The sequence below is a fragment of the Symsagittifera roscoffensis genome, chromosome 1 (genome assembly GCF_963678635.1).
Source record: "Symsagittifera roscoffensis chromosome 1, txSymRosc1.1, whole genome shotgun sequence".
Classification (NCBI taxonomy): Eukaryota; Metazoa; Xenacoelomorpha; order Acoela; family Convolutidae; genus Symsagittifera; species Symsagittifera roscoffensis.
In genome coordinates this window covers 40,762,005-40,785,468 of record NC_087062.1, presented here as the reverse complement: position 1 = coordinate 40,785,468, position 23,464 = coordinate 40,762,005, and the positions used below count along the sequence as shown (strand labels likewise).

The 23,464-nt window shown below is 46.7% G+C and overlaps 1 protein-coding gene across 1 annotated transcript in view; it reads left to right on the top strand.

The window, feature by feature from the left end:
• Window positions 1-23,464, top strand: part of LOC134844386 (cytoplasmic dynein 2 heavy chain 1-like) — a 495,494-nt gene that overhangs the window by 188,703 nt on the left and 283,327 nt on the right. The window lies entirely within an intron of this gene.

The window sequence follows — 23,464 nt, the reverse complement described above, 5'->3', positions numbered from 1 at the left end:
ACCTCCTCAACTCTTTTCCTTTTCGCTGAGTTACCAGCTTTCATCGATATTTCTGAATCCACTTTCGTCTTTCCAACTCTCCTCGGCCTCACTCTGCTGCCTAACTTTTTTTTCATCGCATTGATTTTATCAATCACCATTTTTGATCGCATCGTCCCTCTCCTGGTTCTTGACAGATACACCACCTCTCCTTCATCGTCCTGCGGTGTCATCTTGATGGGAGAATTCGCTTCACACTCATCAGTGGCTGAGTCGATCAACAACTCACTCAGTCTCCCTTCACACTCATCAAGCTTGTCAAGCACTTCTCTCATCAAGGGTTGGTTGAGACCCGTTTTTAGAATAGACTGGGTCCCATAGCTTTGAACCACGGTCCAGACTTCTTCCATGAACGCCACTCTGTCCAGTTTGCATCCCGTCCTACTCTCGTGGTCTCGGTGATGTACTTCCCATTCTTCTTCGGGCAGCGTTCCCAAGAAAGGTACTCTGGCTGAAGCCTCTATTCTTCTCCTCCGGGGTGATTCCATGAGGATTCTCTGGTCATTATTTCTTGAATTGCCAGGAGAGCTGCTCTCCGGCAAATTCCGTTTCATTTCCATAAAGGCTGACGGAGGCTCCAGTGCCGAGATGCCTTCATCCGCTGGCTCAGTCGTTTCCAACGTGTCTGCATTGTTCTCAAGATCACTGAAGATATTGAAATCCAGGCTGGATGTTCCTCCTGTAGATGCCCTGTCGTCTTCCCCACCAGCTTGATCTTGTTGCATGGGTTCTTCGGTTTGACGGCTCTCACCCTGTCCGTCATTTCTTTCTGATTTATCTTTGTTCGGGCTCGATGGTCCTTGTTCGTCATTGTCGGCTTCTTCCTGGAATCTCGGTATGAGCAGTGTACCGGCCAATTTATCTTCCTCTTCTCCATGGACCACTTTGATTTCTTCGCAGCCGAAGGGTGCTAGGAAGGTTCTCGTCTGCAGTATTCCTCCCACTTTCATCTCCTGTTTTACACTAGTCAGGATTAATGAGGCTTCAGGCAATTCGGTCCTGCCTCTCATCCTCATCGGAGCTAAGCCTAATCCCTTCCATTCCTCATCAAATCTTCCAGGCTTGGGAGTCGCGGCGTTGCTTATTCGCCTTCTCGTCGCTTGATCCGTGTATGCAAATCGTGTGTATTGTAACACGGCGGCATTTCTCCCTACGAAGTATGGATCCATCGTTCCCACGAAATTCCCCACTCTCCTTTCATTGGTTTCGAATGCTCTCAACCTAGGAGTTTGTACCACCGAGACTGCTCCGAGCAACATCCTTCTTATCAGAGGGAATTCAGGGATTACCTCCGGCAGCTTCTTGTAATCGCCCCAGTCCTTCGTCTATTCTCTCACTTTGTGATATGCTGCAGTAAGACGAGGCACTCTGGTTATCTCACCATTCGTTTTATCATAGCGTCTCAGATTCCAAAGCCTTGGAAACACCTCGATGTGTCCTCTTTCTACTTCTCCCATGCGATCACGGAAGTGGTCGTCAAAATTGATGACTGTCATCTCTGGCTCCGATATTTTCGCAAAAAACAGATCTTCACTCATGAGCTCCCGTAATGTGTGCTGCTCACACCAGTTCAGTGTACTACCGTTCACTGCCGATATGAGGTTCAGGTGCAGCACCGACCTCCTATCAGCTTCCACTTTAACGTCAGGGAACGCAAACGTGACTGCTGGTCCATAGATCACTGTCACGAACTCCGTGACTCCTCTGATAAGCGCCAAGGGATCGGTTCTCATAGCCAAGCTCAGATCAGTTAACAGTGGCATGCCTCCAACATGTCGTCTAACATCTTCCTCTCTTTCAATCGTCTCGTCTTCTCCCGTTCCAAAGCGATTTTGTTGTAAGAGATACTGGATAAGAGTGTGTCTCAGGTCTCTTATCTTTTTCCACGAGTCCGTGGATTTCTTCATATCCAAGTTCCTCGCTCTCTCTTTCATCTGCTCTGGACAACGTGCCAGTTCCATTAGTCCTCCCAAGTTTCCGTGGGTAATTGCAATCAATGTCAGAAGTCCGTCTAGCCGCAGGTTCTGAATTCCATCGGTGAGCAGCATCGCCGGTCCTTTCACGAAACTCTCCGCTCCGAATGTCACGAACAAGGCTATTAATTCCACTATCGATACTCTCACTACTGCTTGGAGGAATTCCTTTATCAAATAGTGCGAGACTTTCGGGTAAACTTTTGCCAAGAAGGACGCGGTCCATCCGGCTCCCAACCCTTCTAGCATGCTGTCTGTCCTTTCAAAGCCCTCCTGTCCTTTCACTTCCTGGGTCCAGAAGGTTTCCAGAGTAATCTGACACATTCTGTTTACAAACTCTCCGGCATTTTCCGCCAGGTTCACCTCCTTCAACAAGTAGGCATGTATCTTCGTGATCATCACGGGGCCTTGCTCAAAAGCATCTGCACCCAATGCCGCTACTCTAGGGTTCAGGTGTAGCCACTGGTTGGCTTCCGGCTTGGTTCTCAGAACCATCGCCTCCAGATGAGCTCTCGTCTCCAGTGAATTTTTCCTTCTTGTGTCTTCACCTGCCACTTCCATTGCTCGAAACCATAAGTCGTTGGACATTGCCGTGATCACTCGATGGTCGTCGTCTATTCCCGGTTTCAGTTTGAGTTGTCGACTGAAATTGGACAGTTCCAACCCCAGCACTTCGTCCAACACTAACATGTGTAGCGCGTGGTCCTTGAATCCTCTCATCGCGTTTGAGATATCTGCCCATACTGCAGGCAGTTCAGCCTTAAGTGGCCTCAGGTTCTCCATTTCTATCAGGCGATTCGGGGCTGATATGATCACATCATATTTTCCTTCCGAGAGTAAGGCCACAATTGCATACACGAATTTCAGTCCATGCGGGAGATGTGCATATCCCGGAGACAACGCGAATACTACTCTCAATGCCACTTTATTGAATGACCCCTCCTTCGTTGCATCCACCACTTCACCCATCGACTCAAGGATGTCTTTTATCGCTGGCCATACTGCGTTTTCTGCTGTTGTAGGATCTCTGAGTCTGCTCAGAAAACCTCTACTGTGTAGATGGTCATTGATGCCAGCAAACACAATCGTAATTGGATTCATGTCCGTCTGCCTTTGTACCCCTATAGCCAAAGATACTGATTGCAGTAGGTCCAGGTCGACCGCTGCCAACATTATGACGTCCGGCCAAAACAAAGACTTGGAAGTGTACACGAACTCTGAATTCGCTACTACCATAATCTTGGCCTTCCTCATCTCTGCTTTGTCATAGGCGGCGAAGATGGTTTCATCTTTCTTTATCGCTGTCAATCCGCCATATCTCTGGGCATCACCATCTTGGTTCACTAGTTTTGGGTACACTCTTTCCTTCGCATGACCAGGTGGTGTCGTCAGCTGCCTGAATATCTTCACGTGTTGTCCAATCGGCGCTCTCGTCGTCAGGAATCTTCCTGGTCTCTCTTCACGATTCCCCTCTTCATGGTTCAATCTCACATCTTGCAACGGTCTCGCATTCACTGGTCCCATCGTGTTGTTAGAGGACAGTCCCTCCAAGTCAGCAAATCTTAAGGCCGTCGTGGAGCTGAAATTTATGCTAGCGGCTATCAGCCATTCTACGCCGGTTATCGAGTACAATCTGCTGACGGATAGCATCGCTCCATTCAGCATCCTCCTTGCATCTTCGATGAAGCTTACTCTCTGAAGATCCAGCTTCATTAGTTCGTCTTTGTATATATGCCAGGGAGACGGTATGGGTCTCGACCACATCAATGAGCCTCTGCTCGGTCTCTCCTCTCGACTGGTACTTGTCGTCTCCGATCTAGTGTCCAATCTAGATGTGCCTGCTGTCTCTTCGATTGGGTTGACAGGTCCTATTTTTCTCCTAGGATGAAATGACCTCCTCATCGGTGCTTCTCCCAATCAATCCTGTACGTCTGTTCTTTGACCTGGTTCGCTGGAGCTTTGTTGCCTGTAGTTCGTGACGGCCGTGACCGTACCCAAGCGTGTTTCCAGGCTAGGAGGCACAAAGGTGGTAATCACCGCATCACTCACTGTTCCTTCTTCCTTCAGCACTCCTGTGTCAAAGAGTTCTGCTTCCAGCTCGTCCAACCGCTCTTGAAGACTCGATTCAACCAAGCTTGTCCTTCGATACTGTCGAAGTGGATGCCGTCCGTGGTCAGTCTGGCCTGATCCATGGCTCTCAACTCATGTTCGATGTCCATGAGGATCATTCTTCCGGCGTTTCGACTTGCTAGGTTCCTCAAGATGTTGTTCCACCTGACGACTCCCTCGTTGTGCCTTCTTCCTCATGCTATCAGGCTTCTTGTATTCATTGGCACAGTGCAAACGGTCAGTACCGCGCAACTGAATTTCTGCCAGAGGGTCGTAAGCAAACACACCATCATTGACTCCCATAGTGCTTCCTGCTCATCTGAACCTCTGGAGATGTCATTCGTCCCAACTAAGATCATCACATTGGGAATCCTCCCTGGATTCATTAGTTCCACCATCCGATATAATTGGGCTATCGTCGCGCCTCCAAAGGCCATCAGCGTGGTGACCCACGAGGTCCTCAAAATCGACAGCACTCTGACCAAGCTGTCTCCCAGTATCAGATGAGATGTCCCGAGTGGTGGTTGCTGCAGGTTTATAGCCGGGCTCCAAGTAGCTCGATTGAAGCAGGCCCTCGGATCTGTCTCCGGAACTCCCGTGAAATTGTATTTCAATTGATTATTCTTTTGCACGTCTATTATGCGAGGCACTTTCTTCGCTGGCATCTTCCGTACTCTTCTCTCTGGGATTCTCGAGCTCCCCATGAGTGGTGTCACGTCACTTATCCCCTGTCTGATCACAGTCTGGGAGAGTCGTACTCTGCCCGTATCGTCAATCGTTCCATAGGGTGCAGTCACCCCGGAACCTGGCGCATTCTTGTTAGCGACCAGTCGTCCAGCTGTCTCTATCAGTTTCTTCACTGTCTGTTCTACGACGGGGTCACCCAAGGTGTCACTAGGATCCGGGATCGTTACTCGATTTGTCTCTACTGGGGGTCGTGTCTCCGTTGTTTGACTCATTTCTCGAGGCGTCATGAGCTCCATCGGGGACTGCCCACGAGGAATATCCCTTGCAGGTATCACATTCTCCACGGCCGTTGTCAACGCCATCTGCTCCGATCGCTCTTTCTATTCCTGCCTTAAGCGCTCAATCTCTTGAACCTGCTTTTTGTTGCAGTCTTCAAACAACTTTCTCCACACGTCCCGATCTTCCTCCATCTGGAGCATGCTTCTGGTCATCTCGTCCAGCTCCTTCTTCGTACTTTTCAGTTCATCGTTCATCTCATCCAGATCTTGCATGGTTTGGTTCGTCTGAACCTTCTGTCCTACTTTCGCCCTCTTTGGTGGCACAGCTGCTCTCAGTGGTGAACCAGACGAGGCAGCCTCGCTGTTCATCTCCTGATGCATTCTCGTCAGCCCAGGTTTGGGCTTGGAGGGCATAGGCATCTCACCTGGTTGGTAAGTCCTAGAACTTCCCAATCCAGGCTCATTCGCCAAGTCACTCCCTGAGAGAGCCCCGTTTCTCCACCTCATCACTCTCATGTTCGGGCGGTCTAGTACTCCTCTTTCTCCATATGCTGCCATCAACACAACTTCCGTGGGGCGGTCCCCACGGTTGTCGTGCCCCAAGATGTTGATCAGGGCGGTCAGCAACATGACTACCTCTGGGTCCTCCAGAGCGAAGTCTCGATCGATCAGCCGACGATAGATCGCATCCACCATCGGTCCCACATATGCCTCTGCCAGCTCCATCAATTCATCCAAGTTGAAGTTATCCATTCTATTCTTTCAAGTTCGATTCGGTAGTTCAGCCTTGAGTGGCCTCAGGTTCTCCATCTCTATCATGCGATTCGGGGCTGGTATGATCACGTCATATTTTCTTTCCGAAAGCAAGGTCACAATCGCATACACGAATTTTAGTCCATCCGGGAGATGTGCATACCCCGGAGACAACGCGAATACTATTCTCGGTGTCACTTTGGTGAACGACCCCTCCTTCGTCGCATCCACCACTTCGCCCATCGACTCAAGGATATCTTTTATCGCTGGCCACACAGCGTTCTCTGCCGTTGTAGGATCTCGCAGTCTGCTCAGAAAACCTCTACTGTGTAGATGGTCATTGATGCCAGCAAACACGATCGTAATTGGGTTCATGTCCGTCTGCTTTTGTACCCCTATAGCCAGAGATATCGATTGCAGTAGGTCCAGGTCGACCGCTGCCAACATTATGACGTCCGGCCAAAACAGAGACTTGGAGGTGTACACGAACTCTGAATTCGCTACTATCATAATCTTGGCCTTCCTCATTTCTGCTTGGTCATAGGCGGCGAAGATGGTCTCATCTTTCTTTATCGCCTTCAATCCGCCGTATCTTTGGGCATCACCATCTTGATTCACTAGTTTTGGGTATATTCTCTCCTTCACATGACCAGGAGGTGAGCTTACTTGCCTGAACATCTTCACATGTTGTCCGATCGGCGCCCTTGTCACTAGAAATCTTCCAGGTCTCTCTTCTCGATTCCCCTCGTCATGCTTCAACCTCACGTCTTGTAATGGTCTCGCGTTCACTGGTCCCATTCTGTTGTTAGAGGGCAGTCCCTCTAGGTCAGCAAATCTCAAGGCCGTCGTGGAGCTGAAATTTATGCTAGCGGCTATCAACCAGTCTATGCCGGATATCGAGTACAATCTGCTGACGGACAGCGTCGCTCCATTCAGCATCCTCCTTGCATCTTCGATGAAGCTTACGCTCTGGAGATCCAGCTTCATTAGCTCGTCTTTGTATACATGCCAGGGAGACGGTATGGGTCTTGACCACATCAACGAGCCTCTGCCCGGGCGTCTCTCCTCTCGACTGGTACTTGTCGTCTCCGATCTAGTGTCCGATCTAGACGTGCCGGCTGTCTCTTCGATTGGGTTGACAAGTCCTATTCTTCTCCTAGGATGGATGGTCCTCCTCATCCGCGCTTCTCCCAATCAATCTTGTACGTCCGTCCTTTGACCTGGTTCGCTGGAGCTCTGTTGCCTGTAAGTCGTGACGGCCGGGACTGTACCCAAGCGTGTTTCCAGGCTAGGAGGCACAAAGGTGGTAATCACCGCGTCACTCGCTGTTCCTTCTTCCTTCAGCACTCCTGTGTCAAAGAGTTCCGCCTCTAGTTCATCCAACCGCTCTTGGAAGACTCGATTCAACCAAGCTTGTCCTTCGATACTGTCGAAGTGGATGCCGTCCGTGGTCAGTCTGGCCTGATCCATAGCTCTCAACTCATGTTCGATGTCCATGAGGATCATTCTTCCGGCATTTCGACTTACGAGGTTCCTCAAGATGTTATTCCACCTGACGACTCCCTCGTTGTGCCTTCTTCCTGCTGCGGTCAAGCTTCTCGTGTTCATGGGCACAGTGCAAACGGTCAGTACCGCGCAATTGAATTTCTGCCAGAGGGTAGTAAACAAACACACCATCATTGATTCCCATAGTGCTTCCTTCTCATCTGAACCTCTGGAGATGTCATTCGTCCCAACCAGGATCATCACATAGGGGATCCTCCCTGGATTCATCAATTCCACCATTCGATATAACTGGGCTATCGTCGCGCCTCCAAAGGCCATCACCGTGGTGACCCACGAGGTCCTCAAACTCGATAGTACTCTGACCAAGCTGTCTCCCAGTATCAGATGAGATGTCCCCAGTGGTGGTTGCTGCAGGTTTACTGCCGGGCTCCAAGTCGCTCGATTGAAGCAAGCTCTCGGATCTGTCTCTGGAACTTCCGTGAAATTATATTTCAATTGATTGTTCTTTTGTACGTCTATGATGCGAGACACTTTCTTCGTTGGCATCTTCTGTATTCTTCTCTCTGGGGCCTTCGAGCTCCCCATCAGTGGCGTCACGTCACTTATCCCCTGTCTGATCACGGTCTGGGAGAGTCGTACTCTGCCCGTGTCGTCGATCGTTCCATAGGGTGCAGTCACCCCGGAACCTGGCGCATTCTTGTTGGCGACCAGTCGTCCAGCTGTCTCTATCAGCTTCCTCACTGTCTGTTCCACGACGGGGTCACCAAAGGTGTCACTAGGATCCGGAATCGTCACTCGATTCGTCTCTGTCGGGAGCCGTGTCTCTGTTGTTTGACTCATTTCTCGGGGCGTCAAGAGCTCCATCGGGGACTGCCCACGAGGAATATTCCTTGCAGGTATCACTTTCTCCAGGGCCGTTGTCAACGCAATCTGTTCCGATCGCTCTTTCTAGTCCTGCCTCAAGCGCTCAATTTCTTGATCCTGCTTCTTGTTGCAGTCTTCAAACAACCTTCTCCACATGTCTCGATCTTCCTCCATCTTGAGCATGCTTTTGGTCATCTCGTCCAGCTCCCTCTTCGTCCTTTCCAGTTCATCCTTCATCCCATCCAGATCTTGCATGGTTTGGTTCGTCTGAACCTTTTGCCCTACTTTCGCCCTCTTTGGTGGCACAGCTGCTCTCAGTGGTGAACCAGACGAGGCAGCCTCGCTGTTCATCTCCTGATGCATTCTCGTCAGCCCAGGTTTGGGCTTGGAGGGCATAGGCATTTCACCTGGTTGGTAAGTCCTAGAACTTCCCAATCCAGGCTCATTCGCCAAGTCACTCCCTGAGAGAGCCCCGTTTCTCCACCTCATCACTCTCATGTTCGGGCGGTCTAGTACTCCCCTCTCTCCATATGCTGCCATCAACAGGACTTCCGTGGGGCGGTCCCCACGGTTGTCATGCCCCAAGATGTTGATCAGGGCGGTCAGCAACATGACTACCTCTGGGTCCTCCAGAGCGAAGTCTCGATCGATCAGCCGACGATAGATCGCATCCACCATCGGTCCCACATATGCCTCTGCCAGGTCCATCAATTCATCCAAGTTGAAATTGTCCATTCTGTTCTTTCCAGTTCGATTCGGTTTTGATTCCAAGATTTTGACTCAAGTGAGTAATTAAATGATCAATCACGATCTAGAAAAGAAGTCACAAATATCACACCTGTCAGTTTTACCTTAACATATATCGTTAAAATTTGCTTAAAAACAGTTCAGATAAAGAGATATTTATCCTAAAATTTATTAAAATCAATTGGTTTCTAAAATTTTGGAATTCGACCTAAGATTGGACAGTCCAAACTTTGGATCTATTCCTACGATCATCATTTAGTTGTTCATGGTCATTAACTCCTACTTACCCATGAACTTAATAACCTAACACATAATAACCTAACATAACATAACATAACACATCTTACATACAACTTAGTCTTTGGCCTAACACTCTCTCGCACATCATTCAGCCTATTTTTAAGGAATATTTCTTATGTAGATATACTTGTATGTTCGTATCAGAGAATATCACGTGTACAAGCGCGTACAATTCCCGAGGATGCAGTCTTCCTCTGTTTGGATCGTACACTGGAAGCGAGAGCTCCTTCACGTCCATTTCGACAAGGAAGTCCCTCAGCCTCGTCAAAGACAAGACTAGGTTCTCTGGGTCCACGTGCTGCTTCTCCGTCGCCCTCGTTACCAAGAAGCACAAGTATTTTCCCGGTATCTGCGACGCCGCCGGAGGTAAGGCTGCCACGCCCCCTATCCCTGGTTTTTGCTTCCAAAGGAATTCCACGTTTTTGTATTCTCTCTCAAAATCTGCCGCTAATGCTGTCCTAAAACTCATGTCTGCGGTGATTGCTATCGCACATGTTCTGTTTGTGAGTATGAAATCACTGTCTGTTAGTATTATGTTACTTGAATATTCATTTGGTAAGCTAAAATATGACTCAACTACCCTGCCTATGTCAGGTTTCTTAGGCTCTTCGCCTGTTTCTGCTTCTAAGTCTCCTGTTTCTCTTGCTTTTCTTAATTTTTTTATTATCAAGTTTTCAGTGTGGGTAAGTCCTACCCCCACTCCCCGGACAAAAATATCCATCGACGTCCCCGTCGATCGCATACCGGGTATCAAGTTAAGGTTAGAAGCTGGAATGAGTAGTCGTCTTTCCTGGGCAGCCCAGGAAGGATCATCTCGTTCGGTCTTGATGTATTTCATGCTTTCACGATCTACGTCTTGAATCGTGACACTGGTCTCCTCAGGATCCGAGGTCGTTTCATTCAGCCACTCTAAGACACGCAGGTTCGTCAAGTCTTTTTCATATGACTGCTGTTGCTCGTCGTCAAATTCTACCTCGAGTTTCGACCAGTCGTCAACCCACTCATCGTCGTGATCATCGACTATGTCAATGTCTTGTGACACAATTTCCTTTAGACCCACTACTTTCTCCACTATCTTCTTTAGATCTATCCTATCCACTACAAAGTCGTCACCGTAAGGATTGTATTTCTTTCTTGGTCTCATCCCGTCCTTCTGACGAGTCTGTATGGTGAACGGAAGATCCGGTTCCAAGTTCTTGGGAACCTCTATCTGTTCGGGATCCTGCCAATCTTCCTCTGCGTAGGGTAAGGTTTCATCGTCCGCTTCGATCTGTTCGTTTGGATCCAGGTCCAGCGGTGTATCCGTACCTTCCTCTACGACTTCGTTTCCATCGTTCTTCTCCCTGGTGCCTTTTTCATTGACCTCACAAGCAGGGTCCATCATTAGATAATCCCCTTCTTCCATGTCTGCAGGTATGCACCAGTCTTCTGTCGATGGATTGTGAGGCTTTATATTCTCGTAATGGGCGGCTCGGTCAGTACTCAGTCTATAAAAGCGTCCCTCCTGGTGCACCTCTGTAATCATGAAGGGTCCCCTCCACTTTTTTAGGAGCTTTTTCGTCCCTTTCGGTGGTATAACGTTCTGGAATACCCATACGTAGTCTCCCACCGAGTAAGCCTTTGCACCAGCTGCTTTCTTGTCGAATCTTTTCCTCTGCCTTGCCTGTGCCTGCTGAGTATTTTGTCTACACAAATCGTTCAACTCCTGTTGGCGTCTGATCACATCCCTCACGTAGACCTGTGGGGATGTTTTCTTTCCCTCATATTCTGGGTAGAAGAAGGTTAAGGGTAAAGACTTTTCGTGTCCAGTTAGCATCATGTGTGGACTGACTCCAGTGGTGGAGTGTTGCGTGCTATTATATGCTCCCATCACCTGTGGAAGGTATCTGTCCCAATCGGTCATGTACCTGGAACAATATACTCTCAGCATCGACACTAACGTCCTATTCTGTCTTTCCACTAAGCCATTCGTCTGAGGGTGGTATGTCGTGGAGTGAGCCTGAGCGACCTTTGAGCGTCTCATAAGCTCTTTCGTAAGCTCTCCTACGAAAGCTGTTCCATTATCCGATTGAAACGTCATCGGACAACCATGTCTTGCTATCCACGTATTGATCAGGTGGTCGCATGTCTCTTCCGCCGAGGCAGTTATGCAGGGCACGGCCTCTGCATACTTCGTAAAATGATCTATCATGACCAGCACCTGATTGTAACCATTGTCTGTCATGCATATCTTTTGGTGATCTATTTGCACCACCTCGTTGAATTCAGACGACTCGATCGATTGTAAAGGAAATCGCAACTTCCTTGGATCTTTGACCTGTTGGCATGACAGACATGCTGTTACCCATTTCTCGCATGCCTTTTTCATCCCAGGCCACTCAAAGCGCTTCAGGATCCTCTGATATACTTTGTCGATCCCCTGATGGCCCATTTGATCATGTGACCTGAATAATAGTTCTGTCTGATAGAGTTGCGGCAACACTATCGCGTTATACTTGTATAGGACTCTGTCTTCCTCCCTTCTTTTGCAGGCCACAATCCCGTCCTTGTTCAAATATAACCTCCCTTCCTTCTGCATGAAGTATTGTCTTAGGATGCGATAACTATCTTCCTCGAGGTCCCCTTTATCCGGAGAACCATTCTCGATCCACCTTTTCAGGTTGCTTGTCATACGATCATTTCTCTGCGCTCTTAGAAGGTCCGAGAGTCTGTATCTAGCCTTCAAGTATGTCTTCATGACTCTCATCTGACTATTCAGCTCGTTGGGCTGATGTGTGTCTTCTTCCATCTGAACGCACCAAATCTTCGCCAACGGTTGTGTCTCTTGTTCAAACGGCTGAAGATCAGTCCTGACTACCTCTTTCTGCGGCAACAGGCTTATCGAACGTTTCGATACCGCTATCGTCTCTAAGTCATCCGCTGCGTTGTCAAAGACTCTTTCGCTTGGTATTAGGTAGCGATCACTGTCAGGATCCTGGTACACCTCTCTGTCCAGGTCCCTTGCCCGAGTTTCCACTATTAGCGTGTGTATTGCCAGTTCTGACAGTTCTGATCCCGAGCTCGAATTCTTGTCTGAATAGGTGTCCATTCCTGAGCTTCCTGAATTATCATCCGTCGAAGAGTTTGTGCTGGAGACTGCACTCTCCTCCAGATCATGTCTGTGCTTTCTTCGCATCCATCTGAACTCCCCGGACAAAACCTTGTTCTCTAGGTGCTGTTTCTCATCAGGAATTTTCTCGTTTATCTCAGACTCCCCGGACATATTTTCTCGTCCCGGGTGTTGATCTTGTGATCGCTGGTTCTTCTCATCATCCTTCTCCCCGGACAAATAGTCTTGCAGCAGATTTTGTTCTACCTCTTCACCCTCTTTAACCCGGTCCACAAAGGTGACGGTTTTCCTTCGCTTGCTGCTCCCCTGTTCTTTCTGTCCGTAAGAAGTACTGGTTAAAATCTCTTGGGGTATTGAGGATACTAGTTGCTGAACTATTGTCCTACAATCCCTCTCGTTCTCTTCGTGCTGTCGTCTGGACGGCATGATCTTCACTTTCTCACTGACTGTTAGCGATGCCACTGCAGCTGTCCACTCGGGGTCATCTCTGGTCACTTCTCTTTCTAACAATCCACCCAGCATCCGCATCACTTGCGGTGTGACTTGCACCGTTTTATCCAATAATGAGAGGCTGTTTATGTTCAAGCGAGAGAGTTCTTGCTGGACCAGGTTCCAGAGCAGCAACAGATCCAAGGGGACCCGGTCCTCCTTGGATAGGATCTTTATCTCGGCTGCTTTCTCTACAGGTAACTCAGGGTGCCCTGGAATTGGATGTCCAGACTTATCCAACCATCTCGTTAAGGGAAGCACTTCATAAGTTTCTTTGTCCAGAAACGAGAATCCCTCCTTTATTTCCGCCTGATTGGCCTGCTTCTGCTCCAATCTTTCATAGAACTCAGTTTTCTTGCTGAGGCTGTCAGCATTCTGGTGTTTATCACGCATCCTATGTTCGATTATCATATGGTAGCCATCCAATCTTACTATCCATCTACCAATATAACTCTGATCCATCGAGTAGGTCTTCAACCAGGATAACGCTCTGTTGTCCACGCGTAACTTGAAGGGAGCGCTCCCCAAGTATGCACGGTACTTTTCCACGAAGGTGACTACTGCAAACAATTCTGCTTTTGTTGCGCCATATTTCATCTCTGTGTCACTCAAGACTTTGCTGCCGTATGCAATGGGACGGAGAACTGTTCTTCCGTTCCATTCTTGCTCTTGATGCAAGATTCCTGAGATGGCCACCACCGTTGCGTCTGTGTCGAGAACATACATGCCCTTTTCTGTAGGCATGCCCAGCACTGGCGCTTCGCACAGTTCCCGCTTTATGTTCTCGAAAGCAACCTGTGCCTCATCGTTCCATTCGAACTTTTTCCCTTTGTTGCGCATCAGCTTCTGCATCGGGTACACCTTGTCCGCATATCCTTTTATGAATTCTCGGTAGTAATTGGCAAACCCTAGGAAGCTCAGGAGCTGTGTGTCCGTCCTGGGGGCCTTCCATGTCAACACTGCTTCCACTGCTTCCGGGTCCGGCCTCACACCATGCCTATCCACCATTCTTCCTAGGTACTTTATCGAATCCCTAAGGATTTCCCATTTCGATGGTTTGCACTTTAATCCTGCTCTTTTCATGCATCCAAAGACCTCATCGAGCCTATCAATGTGGTCTTCCAGGGTCGGTGTCGCTATGACTACGTCATCCACGTAACACATCACGAGATTCCCGTACTTCTTGGTCACTTTCGTCAAAGCCTGAGCCATCATTCTTTGAAAAGTGGCCGTTGCATTGCGCAAGCCGAAGGGCATCCTCTTGCACTGGTACAATCCCAATTCGCACGCGAATCCGGTTTTCTCTCTGTCCTTCTTTCGCAGAGGGACCTGCCAGAAGGCAGAACCTAAGTCCAATGTGGCGAAGAACTTGGCATCACCAAGTTTAGATAGGCTCTCGTCTATTCGCGGTATCGGGTACGCATCTTTTATCGTTACCGCGTTCAAGTAACGAAAGTCGCAACAAAATCTAAGCTGCCCCCTTTCTTTTTCGCCATTACTACCCCGCAAGCCCATGGCGATTTCGAGGGTTCTATCATGTCGTATTCAAGCAGCATTTCTATTTCCGCTCGGCACGCTTCCGATTTGTGTGGCGTCATTCCTCTTGCGCCTTCCCTATGGGGAACGGCGCCCTCTTCTAGTTCGATTTCGTGTTCGACGAAATTACAGCAACCGATATCCGCCTTATGTTTTGAAAATACATCTGCGTTCCGATTTAGGAGGTCCCGTATTTTTTCGAAATCTCCCTCACCTATTTTCCCTTTTAAATGTTCTATCTCTGGCAAAACCGGTTTGTCAGATTGTAGTTCATATGACGAGGGGCATTCCGGAAAATTCGAGCAGCTCGATAAGCCGTCGTCCGTTTCGGATTTCATTGAAAACAATTTATGAATAGATTTTAATTCATTAATCCTCTTTAAAATTTTATCTTTATTGGCATGATAAGGACAGTCTTTCACACTATATTTCTTCAATTTCTGTGTCTCCTCATAGTCGGTCCTCATCGGCAAAGCGTAGCCAAGCTTCTTTCCACGCTGGATTGAAACCGTGGTGTCCAGTGTGTTCAACAACACACTGACACACAGTCCGTTTCGCGTTACCGAGAAGCTCCGGCCTAAAATCACTGAACTCTGACTATTTGGATTCGGTACTAAGCAAACCTGTTTACTATCACTTAACGAATTCAAATTTCTCATTCTAAAAATTGCTACCACAGCTTGTCCTGGTTGTAATTTTACTTTTCTATCCAAAAAAATTGGTACCTTGTTTTCGTCTGTTATTATCCTATTAATTGGTCTCTTAACATACTTTCGGTCCGGGTTTCTAATCCGTATCAGACCGTTGTTCAAGTCAATCATCACGTCAAAATTCCTGACAAAATCTCTGCCCAGGATGAATTGGTCGGCGTCGTCCAGATTCTCTATCACCAGGAAGCTCATCCAAAGATCTCGTCCTCCCATGTGGAGGACCGTTATTGGTGTTCTTCCGGCTACGTAGATAGCTCCTCGATTGGCTGCGGCCAGTCGGAGATTCGTTGGAATTAGATCTTCCCACGTGAAGCCCATTCTTTCCCAAGTCTTTATCGGCATCACACTCACTACCGCTCCTGTGTCCAGAAGCCCTGTGACTCCGATTTTTGTTCCGTTGGTGTCGAGCAGATGTGCGGTCACATCTGCTTCATACCCAATGTGTACTGCGTCTTGTTCCATCATGGCGTCATGGCCTATCCTGCGGACTTTGAGTTCCTCTTCTCCCAAATAGATCTGCCCCATTTGGTCATCATCTGTTGTTACATAAGTCCTGGTGTAGATACTGATTCCATCCACGTTCAGCATTACTTGATACGGCCCATAGACCTCTAGGTAGCGTCCATGAAGTTTCTTCGTGCCTGGGCCACCCGTCGTTAGTAGTGCTCGCACAGCTCTCGACTCGGTGCGTGGCTCCACCTGCCTCAGATAATCTGCATATGTGTCCAAATGCATCAAAGTGAACTCGGATGGTTCACTCAGATTTCTGATCACCTGATGTCCAGCCACTGAGATTATCGACTGTATCTTGCTTCCTTGCGGCACCATGCCGAACCTCTGACCGGAGATCACATTAAGCTTCATGCTCAAACTGCTTGGTGCTTTAGTTTCCTCGAACTCCGTTGCTTCGAAGGTATTCAGTTGCTCCTGAAGTTTTTCATTCTCCAGTTCAAGTTTCACTTTTTGTTCGATTTCTTTCGTCACTAGTTCCTGCTGCACTCTATTTAGAGCATCCCTCGCGGCTGCCTTATAATCGATCTTGAAGTCATGAGCCGCAGTTGCTGGTTCCGGCTCACGTGTCTCCTCTATCACCGCTTGCATTTTCTTTGCCGCCAGCTCTTGAGGTTTATCCTTTCTGCGTGCCTCTGCTTCACTCAAAAGTCGAGCCTTGCTGGCTTTCACTCCTGATAAATCTTCTTCATGTCTTGGATGCTTGATGTCTGCCACTGCATCCCAGAATTGCGGACAATCTGATTTAAAATGACCTTCCAAGTTGCAAAAGAAAAACCTCGGGCCGAATTTCGCAATTACTCCTCTCATGAAATCCTCATGGTCCAATTCTGACGCATCTTCGTCCTCGAGGCTAAAGCCTATTGCTTTCATGCCTTGTTTGTAAGCTGGGCATGCTGACACATGATGGTCCGTTGAACTGCAATTAGCACAAGAGCGTCTCTTGTCCATATCAACCCTCGGTTTGTACCAGTTGTTTCCTTGGTTTGCTGGTCCGTTGTTAAAATTGCCATAATTGTTCTTGTAATATCCAGATCTCGAAGGAGGTTTCAACAAAAGATACTCTTTTGATTTGAGCCTCAACTCCTCCGGTGTTGGCGCATTAGTTGATAGTGGTGTGTAATGCGTTGCTAGCATCGTACGAAGTTCATCATTTTTCACACCATCGATGAATTTTGAGGCTACGGCCAGGTTCATCCTTCGGTTTGACTCATCCGGTTGGCTGCGTCTTCTCAGCATTTCCAAATCATCGAGAAACTTGTCTATCGTTTCATCTTCTCGTTGCCTCCGTTTCTCGAAGCGCATCATCGCCTGGTGCCCCTGCACCCCTGATCCAAAACGGTTTAACAAGATTTCGAAGATCTTCTCAGCAGTGTCACGTTGATATTGCTTCTTGGCCATGACACAGTTCAGGGCTGTACCTTCTAAGTTGCTGGTGAGCGCGCTGCATTCCTGTCTCTCCGACAAGTCCTCTTCCTCGAAATGCAGCTTCATTACCTCTATCCAGGTATCAATACAGCCATCAGATTCGTCTTTGTAGCATCTTGGTTTCTTAAAGACTCTTCTGGACTTCTCACTGCGTTCATTGGTTCTGGATAACCTTGTCAGGAATGTCTCCAAAGACCTGTTTAGGGGTTCAAATGCTGAGGCCATTGCCGTAGCATCCCTTGAGTGTCCCGCCTGAGTGTCCTCACACCTCGTCAAAGGCTCTGTATGCGGTGCATCCCTGCAATCCGAATCGCTCCACATGACTCCTCCTCGGGCTTGCATACCCCCTGTTGCCGGAATCACTTCTCCCAGTCGCATGTGTGCCTTGCGTTGGTCGTTCGTTAGAGGTCTGTCTGTTCCCCGTTGAACTTGCTCTACTGTTCGGGCCCCATGCTCCAATACCCCTTGTGACATAGCCTGATGAACTGCCCCTGCCTCTAGTGGATCCATACGTCTTCCTCTTTGGATGTTCATTGAAGTTCACCCTCGGTTCCCTGCTGGGACCGCCCGAGTTCGGTTCTCCTTCTTTTGGTCCACTCTTGTTGCTTAGTAGCCCGTCCAACCTATCCATGATAGCCTGAGTTCGCCTCTCCATCATTGCGTTTATCTTTGTGTCAAGAGTCCCACGAGAGTGTTCTTGCTGAATTCTTAACTTCTCCATGTCGTCTCTTAAGCGTAACTCTCGCTGTTCCGCCTCTCTTGTCATTCGCGACAAGTTCTTTGCCATATGCTCGTCCGTTCTTTCTTTCAAGCGTTTTTCGCTCCTGCCAACTTCTTGTCTATTGCGGTTTATTTCCTCCCGCAGACTTTCTCTTTCAATGTGAACTGCTCTTTCTAGTTCACTCATCCTTATTGACATCTGTTCATTTTGTTCTCCTAAACTGTCCACTATGTTGTTTAAAGCTTCTTCTAGTGCTGCCCCGTTATCCACGAGTGGCGTTACTAGTGGCGGTGTAACCCTGTCGGTCCCAGGTAGCTTCGTGCTGGTCGAGATCCGGGCCTTGACTCTCTGCCTCGACGTCTTTTCATTATCTACCTCAGGATCCGCCAATGCGTTGCCCAGCTCTCTATTTCTACTCTCCCCAGCTTGCAGCTCTGAATTTGTCATAATCGCGAAGTCTCTTGACTGGCCCGGTGTGTTTGCCTCTTTGCTTATCGTTGTCACTACACCAAATTTGTCCATGGTTCCAGTCTCTCTTCCGACGTATGCCTCGTTCTCCTGGATCGAACTATTCATGCTGACCTGAGATCCAAAGTCCCCTTGCTCCTCTTCATCCTCTTCCTCCTGTGATTCAACTTCGTTCCCTGCGCCTCCTCCCATGGTGAATGGAAAGATGTTTCCGAAGGTGTTCTTCATTCTTTCGGAGAACGATGATGACTTTGTTTGTTTCCCAGTTCCACCTGCCATCATAGTGTTGTCTGTCAGAGATCTTCTCGTTGTCGCTACTTCAGTTGAGATGTCGGACAGTTCCGACATCTCTTCTCGATCCAATGTCCCGGTGGAAGTGGCAAAATCATGGCCTTGTTCTACCGGAGTAGATTCACTCGCCAGCCTTCTGCCTCTCCCTTCCAGTCCATTTACTTCCTGGTTGTCGTTCATGGTATGGTCCGTATTGACCTCCACTTCTAACAGTTCTTTTCGCTCTTCTGGGGTCTTCTGACTTCTCGTTTCAACCATTCTGCCTGAAACCGTCTCCCCTTTGTCGGACCGGGATCGCTTGATCCAATCCACAAAAGGATCGGTCATCGTTTTTCTTTGCTTTTCAGGTATGAATTTCCTAGAGCTATTACCTCGTTTTGGTATCCTTGACTTGTCTAGACTCATTCTCTATTTGTCACTTTTTAATGCCTATACTTAACTCGATTGCTAGAGACCTTATAGTTTTATAAACAATAAAAATGACACAACACAATAATTTTCACAAGATTCTATTAAATAGTGACCACGAATCCCTGTATGTTATCAGAGTACAGTTTGTATAAAATTTATTCACACTAACCGATTATAGGTGGTAAGATTTGAAAACTAGCACAATATGATGTTATCAGTCAATTTAAAAGATAGTGTACTCACTACCCAATCAAGCACAGTTTATGTTGATTTAAAATCAAAAAACAAAATATATATTTAATGTCAGACTTTGAATACCTCTGTGAAAAAAAACGTACGTGTAATGTGCTCTTAGTCTGTCGCAGTACAATAGTCGAACCTGTCTTTTAAAGAAAAAGCTTTCCCTGCTCGGTGCTGCACCAAACAGACAAAACTTTGAAGGCAGTAATTTTCTCAAGTGGGCGTCTATTGCACCCACCGAGTACTATGTTACCTATCTGCCTTTGGACTGCCCGAGCTAGGCCTACTAAAATCCTCAGGGCAGTCACTTTTCCCAAAAACGTATTATGTTACAATCCACACCAATGAATCACGCACTTTTTAATTTAGACTTAGTGTCGCGAATATCCGAGTTCGGACCTGTTTTGTTTTGGTCTGGTTCTTATTGGAAGGCAAGTTACCAGTGCAGTCACTGATACCTAGCCTGTGTGCTACTAACCTGATACCTCTCACTTTTTAGTCTTTCTTTCGTCTACCTAAGTCCTTTAATAAAATAATACCCCTCCGGGTTGGCACAAATAGGACCCTTCCGAACTGGCAGAATCTAGACCCCTCCGGATTGGGACCCCTCTGAGTTAGTTAATACAAGACCCCTCCGGATTTGGACCCCTCCGAATTAGCAACTATAAGACCCCTCCGGATTCGGACCCCTCCTAACTTGAAAAACCTTTGACCCCTCCGGATTGGGAGACCTCCGGTTTTGTAAAAGTAGCTTTTCGGAGTTTACCTTCTTTCAACCTATACCCCTCCGGATACGTTCTCCGATGCAATTTTGCTCTTTCAATTAACTAGGAAGGGTATGTGCTACTTTCCTAGACCCTTTCGGATTGAAGTTAAGCCTCTTATTTGACAATTCACACTAACGGTGAAGGGTCTTATCGCTCGCCTAACTTCGGCACGATTAAGGTTTTGCTGTGCCTTTAGCCTTCCCTTTTCGTCTAGCACAGCCTAAAGTTACTTTATTCAACCGCTATCACCTTTTAGTAGGGGTATAAGGGCTTTTCTAAAAGAAATTTATAAAACGTGAAGGGTCTACCTTGTAAACGTGAATTTGCTAAAAACAATCTCAAAAAAATTTTCACGCTTATTTTTTCGAAAAACTTTTGTCTCTATCAGTAAGCTCAGCTAATTTCTGATCTATTGGTACCAAGATCAACTCGATATGCCCAGTAGTTCCAATGTTATTAACCAAAACGTCTTTCTTCTAAACTCAAAAATTTTCTCTCTTATAGGTTCCGCCTAACTTTTTCCGCAAATCTGGTCCTTTCGTCCTAAAAATTATTGACCCGAGCTCAAAAGGCCTATACTCTTCTAGTTCAATGCAAAACACCCGATCTAAAACGCTTTAGTTGAAAAAATTTGAGAAAAACTATACTACCTGTACCCCTCCGGATTGATGAATCCACCAAATCAAACACGTTAAGTTCGATTTCTCTGCAACCCGGAAGGCTTTCGGGTAGCGGGTTTTAAAACTTGTAGATTCACTAGTAGACGTTGTCCGAACAACTATTTTTACTGTCGTAACTCAAAAATTTCAAAAAGTTTTCTAAATTTATAGTGTTTCGTTTTCTCAAAAATCACGAAAATTTGGTTTTTTGTTCCAAATTAGTTCCAACCACTTCCGAACTAAACTTAACCGGTTCTATCTATTATGGTAGTGCAGTTACGATGTAACACACTAACTTAGCGCTTTTTTCCGTTTCAAAAAATATCGATATTTCAAAAATCGCGACTTGTGGGGGGATCAAAATATCGCTATTTTGACCCTAAAAACCGGTCTGTTTTCGTTGTTTTTCACTGAAAAACGATAAAAGACTATTAATATAGGCTCTATAAGTAATAATAATAGTAATACTATACCCCTCCGGGTTTGTTTAATATCCGAATTAAGGTGCTTAACTCGGATATTCGCAGTTCGGTGAAGGGTCACTACAGTGCAGCACTGTCGAGCCCCCCACAGATTACTATCTTAATTTTTGTACCAAAAGGGACACAAAACTTGCTAACGATACCCAACAGTCGATTGTTGTTGTCGTTGAGCCCCTTCTTGTTGCTCCTTGTACTGCTTGCCCGATCAGTCTTCTCCCAAGACCCTTCCGAATTGAGCGCAAATCAGCTGACCCTTCCGGATTGAGCGCAATTTATCATTAACGTGCTTAAATGCTCAAATAATCCTACAGTACAAGCCTCACAAACGGGCTACAAAACTGATCACAACAATCTTGACTGATATAAATGCCTGTAACAACAATATATCTATCAACAACAAACGGGGGGGTCGGATCACATCTTGTCTGGAGTGATGATTTCTACTGATTTTATACTTTTTTACTGTTTTTGGTTTTTTCGTATGTTTTTTTTATGTTTTTTGTTTTTCTTGGGTACTATACTAATTTTTGTTTGGTTTTATATATATCTTTAAGTGTTTTTGGTCACAAACCATTCAGGAGATGACGGGACCGCGAATCCCCCCACCCTTCCTGGTTCGTGAATTTTCGGTCTTAACTAAGTTTAAAAGCTATTCACGGTAATCCGGAAGGCTTCCGCGTTCCGAACTACCCTTCCGCCCCGGCGGTTTAGGCCTATTAAGGGCGTTAATGTGAGCATCCGCTCGGCGCGGAGTGCTCGTTAACGGTTCTGCCGGTCATGATGTTAAAAAGAATAACACCCAGGAGCGCCATAAAAACATCTATGTAAAATTCGCCCGGAAGATACATATCGACGGAAAACAAAACTAAGTCTTAAGACGACTGGCTAACGTCTAAACAGAGCTTTGCATGCTTTTCACCGTCTCTACCAAGCCAGTACTTTCGGTGGTCTTTTCTAACATCGGGTCGACAAAAACGTTACTGCTTCCGGCTTCGGTCAAAACACTCAAATTAACTAGATTACATGCAGAAATAGTGAGCTCATGGCTGGGTTTGAGTATCCCCAGACCAAGAGGTCACTCCAAAAAACAGGGCTACTACTATTGATTATATTACTATTGTTTTTGTTCAGTAGATAAAAATCATCATCTCCATCGAAGATGGATCAACCCTTTCCCCCAACTCCTAGCTTCTCATCCTTATCAAAATGAATCCAGATGTTAATTAAATTCAAATCAGGACATGACAAGAAGCTAAAAGTCTATATAACAGGCTAAAAGTTTCAGTCCCGAAACCCTTCCGGATTCTTGAATCCACTGAATCAAGCTCGCTAATCTTGACTTCCTCTTAATCCGGAAGGCTGTCCTCCACCCTTCACCGTTGTCTGCAACGGCCCTGCAACTATTGTAGCGACACAATGGTTGCAACTCGGAGTGTTCACTGCTATTTCTGCAATCGGCTATTGTTTTTTCTCACAATTTTCGTACTTCTCATCCGCGCAACTAATGTTGTTGTGTTTTTCTTATATTTCTTTGCCAAAATGGCCGTTTCTGACGTTTCTCAGTGTAACATTCGTCTACTGTAGTCACACATGAGGCTTAAGAAAAATAGGCCCTATAACCATTGGCTCAAGAGTCAGGGACACTATCTCTTGTGTTTTTCTACCTCAAGAACGGTCGGAGCCAATTCGGTTCGCTTGCGACATGAGACTGGAACCCGTTACAGCTTAAAGGCCACTACCAAAATACCCCCCCACTCTAGAAATAAAAACGTCCCCATACTTAGGTCTCGAAATACCCAAAATACATGAACGCCGTTAAAAACCGGGTCGGAACAATCCGCTTAGTTACTTCTTATTGGACAGTGGAACTTTGATCCATTTCAGATGGATCAACCTGAAACTCGCCTTATCTCAACATAACTATCATAAAATACACTCGAGAAATTTAAATTGAGAACTCACATGTCGATGCACTTGAGTATGAGGAATAACTAAAAGATAAGCAGCTTGAGAACTAATAATATAACTGAACAAGTTTGATGCTAATTAGTTTTAACAACAGAAGTAAGTTCTGTCTCAAGAATCAAAGTTTCTGAATGAACCATTGGGACACTCGAGTTGTCCACTCTTCCATTGAATGTTCACTCCTTTCCGTTCGAATAGTCGTCCTTTCTCAAGTCTGTATTCTATTCTCCTGTTTTCAGGATAAGACAGCTCTACTCTCTGATTATTTCGTATCGAGAAATTGCGAATAGCAATTTCCTGCCTTTTTCTTGAGTAGTTTCCCGCAATTGTTAATTCGGACGTTCTGATTTTTGATTTTTGCGTTTTCAGTTGGTTCGAGAAAACCGAGCATGACAGGCTCCATTCGAAATTTTTAAAATTAA